Below are 3,882 nucleotides of genomic sequence, written 5' to 3'. Positions count from 1 at the left end.
GAGAGACAGAGAGAAAAGCCGCAGAGTGGGAAGATAGAGAGAGAGAACTATTCCGAAGTGTGGGAAGCAGAAAAGACAGAAAGAGAAGAAGTGTTTTAGTGAAGAAAGACTCTCTCAAACAATAGTCCCTGTAATCTAATTCGTTAAGTCTCTCGAAACCATTATTTCAAAGTCTCGAAACCATTATCTTAAAGTCTTGAACCATTAAGAAACAGTTAAGAACTATAGGTGGAACTGTAAGACAAAAATCACAAATAAAGAAGAACCGGGAACAATTAATCATTTTCCCTTTAACCTCGGTAATTTACAATTTAATAACTGTTTTAAAGAGCCACTTGTTCCTACTTACAATAATTACCACACGCCCTACGCCGGACGCGCTTACCTTAGTGTTGGGCCCTTTGAAGGAAAGAAACAGGGTCCGACAACAGCTGGTAGCGAGCGGTGGGATAACGAGAGTTAAGTGGGATAACAAGAGCTAAGTGAGAAAAAAAAAAAGCTGCAGCCGATGGCGATCGGTGAGCTTACAACAGCTAAGTCAGATAACCGCGGGTGTACAGGTAGTGATCACGAACAGTTGGAGAAACAGTGAAGTGAGATAAACAATTGAAAATAGAATAAACAAGTGATCAAAGAAAAACACCAAAGACAAAACATAACATACGCCACTCTGCAAAGAAGAAATAAAATACGCCCCACGCAAAACACACAACGCTACGACAAAGCAGAAGACTACACCCCAGAGAGAGAGAGAGGCCCTTTTCCTGTCGACGCCACGATGATTCCCGTGATCGAATGAGAGCAAGATCCCCAGCTAAGGCGCAGTGACGGAAGGACGCTGAAGAAGAAGGCGAAGAAGACGAACGAACAACCCAACCCTTGGATCAAAGCCTACGAATAACGAAATCAAGCTGCCGAGAGAATACGCGCAGAAAGACGAGAGAAAAAAACGACTCACAGTAAGAATGTCCTTACGGTCACACACACACACGTAGAAATTTTTTTTCTTTGAGTTAGAGACACAAAATTAAGTCGACTAAGAACACTTGTATTGATATTCATTTGAAAACACAAAACTCATACGTAAATTAAATAGACTTGGCAACAAGAGTTTTTTTTTCTTTTCACTTTCTTTAACTAAGCACCTATCGATCTTTTACTAAATTTTATCCAACATTTGGTATTACTAAACTTTATTTAACATTTGGCATGACTAACCCATAATTTCTGTATTTTATTTGTGTCATTCAACGGTTATTTTAAGCATTTAATTTCTCATGTAACATTCATTAGCAGAAATTTATATATTTTTCGATCGAGAAATCTCAACTTGTTTTTTGTTCGCTTAAAGGTGTTCAGAATCATAAGTTTTTCGAAGATTATTTTTTCTTTAATTTTTTTGAAGCGAGTGATAATTTCTTTATTTGTTTTACCAGCACTGTCAAGGATAATTGGAAGTTAAGGGATTTTTTTTTTTTAACACCGCCAATCGGTAATTTAGAATTTCGGGGAAATTTAGTGATTGATTAATTTTACTTTAAGTAAGATAGAAGTGTTTATCACCTTTTGTGATTTTTTTTTTTTTAAGAACTGGTTGACTTTATTTGCTTTATTATTACTGCCATTATACTCAGTGGTTAAGAAAGTGTTTGCCATTAGTGAATAAATGCCCAGGAGGAGATCGGCACAAACTAATAGTGTAAGAACTCCTGTTTACACAAGAAGTCAAACCAATAATTTAACTATGGATAGGGGAACACAGTCAACTAGCCCAGTCTCAGCAGCTGTAGGTACACATAAAAGACATGCAATTAACCATATAGCCAAATTTTGCGGAAGGAAAGAAGGTCACGGTGCCTGTAACTTAGAAAACTGGATAGAGCAGGTAGGCATACATCTTAATAACATAATAGGCACAGATAGCGAAAAACTCAGTGAAGCGAAGATTTATCTGGATCTGGAAGCAGGGGGAGACTTAGAACGATATGTCCATTCCGAGACATATCAAAGACTTAAGAATTGGGAAGAAATGAAACAGTTCTTTAGGAAGGTATATTCCACAGTAGGCGAAACAGATCCCGTTATCAGCCTTGCAAGGATAGCTCATTGTTATAAGGCAGATAAAAGAAGCTACCAAGGGATGAGTTCCCAGCTATACAACAATATGAATGAATGGGGTCACTTAGTTACATCCACTAAATGGGCAAAGACAGATAAAATGTCAGTAGCTGACGTCAAAACCATTATTAGGTTAGCATTCATGATTGGAAGTTTGCCAGCCGAAGCTATTGGAAGGATGACCCGAAAATGGGAGACTTCAGATGACATAGCTGAGATCGAAGAGGAAGTAGCAAGAATCTTAGGTAGAAATCACGAAGGGAACCCCGTATACAGACCTTTAGTCACCATAGGACAAGAAGAAAAAGGACAAAATAGTTCTAGGAATCCAGATAGAATCAGAATTAGGACGTTAGGTAATACAACTCAAGGGGGATTTTCAACCGTCACGTGTTATAACTGTCAGAAGAAGGGACATTATGCCAGTGACCGTCGAGGGATAGCTTACTGCCCTTTCCATAAGAGAGCCGGGCATAGCACTCGAGATTGCAGAAATAGACCTGCTTCAGCACCTAGATATAGATCTCAGACAAGAGGCAGAGGTAGAGACCGTAGTCAGTCTCCACAAGCTAGAAGGAATAGGAGTTCAAACCCAAATAGGTATCAAGACACTAACCAAACTGCGAGTATATCAGAGGACACAATGGTAAATTTTCACTCCAGTGGTATAATGGGTCTTCCTTCATAATAGAGGGAAGGACCGGATTGCAAAACCTAAGCCAAACTAGACAGGTTAGCAAAGTTAATATAGGGAATGAATATAATTATAGACCAGTATTTCCCGCACATGTTGGTTTAGAGAAACCTATTGCCACATTCTTTGATACAGGAAGTCCTAAGAATATAATGTCAGAAAAGGTGTATCAGATGTATTTTTCTCACTTAAGTTTGAACCCAGCAGTAGACTGCAGAATCACAGACGTTCAGGGTAATAATATCAGAATAGTAGGACAAATAGATTTTCCTTTTTAAGCTAGGAAGAATTTCACTAAAGGAGAAGGTTCTAGTAGTAAGAGATATACAGTTAGGGTTTGCACATTTGCTAATTGGTTATCCAACTATGGCTAGAGAAGGTATCAGCATTAATGCACCTAGAGAGCAATTAGTGATTAGAAGGGGTCATGAAATTTCTAGAATACCTCTATGTAAATTAACAGGAAGAATCCCGACTCGAGAGCACTCTTCATTGAGAAGTATTCTAAAGAAAGACACGACAGAGGAAGATATTCAGTATACAGCACAAGCTCTCAACAGATAAATACTCACTTAAAAACCAACCAAGAAACTTACTTGAAATTAGACAGGAGTTAAGACTTAAACCTGAGAGAGCACATGGATAGAATGTACAGTAAATCCAATTTTTGAAGGGAAGGAAATTCTCACGCCTACTGAAGAAGCGCAAGTAAAGGGGGTACATTACTCTTCTAGTCTACATGAAGTCAGGCAGGGTAAAATAGCTTTGCAGGTTATGAATAACAGAGGAGGAAAGGTTAGGCTAACACAGGGAACAGAATTAGGTTTAGCAGAGGAATACACCATTCCCATTCAAGTTGTAGAGAAGGAAACGGTAGCACCAATCAATAAAGAAAATGAAAATTTAGCCCAGGACATAAAACTGAGAAGAGCTAAGATAGGGTCTCACTTGAAAGATATTAAAGAAGATTGTGCTAGAGAGAAACTCATAGATTTGCTAAGTGAATACCAAGACATAGTCGCTATGGAGGGCGATACACTAGGTAACACAGGTGAAATAACGCATAGAAT

General features: G+C 38.5%; 1 long non-coding RNA gene across 1 annotated transcript in view; it reads left to right on the top strand.

The window, feature by feature from the left end:
* LOC136854784 (uncharacterized) overlaps nucleotides 1-475 on the top strand; it is an 805-nt gene extending 330 nt beyond the window's left edge. The window contains exon 2 of the long non-coding RNA XR_010857798.1: nucleotides 25-475. This is a non-coding gene — a long non-coding RNA (uncharacterized lncRNA). The remainder of the gene's footprint in view (nucleotides 1-24) is intronic.
* Nucleotides 476-3,882: the final 3,407 nt, after the last annotated feature.

The sequence above is a fragment of the Macrobrachium rosenbergii genome, chromosome 30 (genome assembly GCF_040412425.1).
Source record: "Macrobrachium rosenbergii isolate ZJJX-2024 chromosome 30, ASM4041242v1, whole genome shotgun sequence".
In the NCBI taxonomy this organism is placed as follows: Eukaryota; Metazoa; Arthropoda; class Malacostraca; order Decapoda; family Palaemonidae; genus Macrobrachium; species Macrobrachium rosenbergii.
This window is presented reverse-complemented; position numbering and strand designations above follow the sequence as displayed.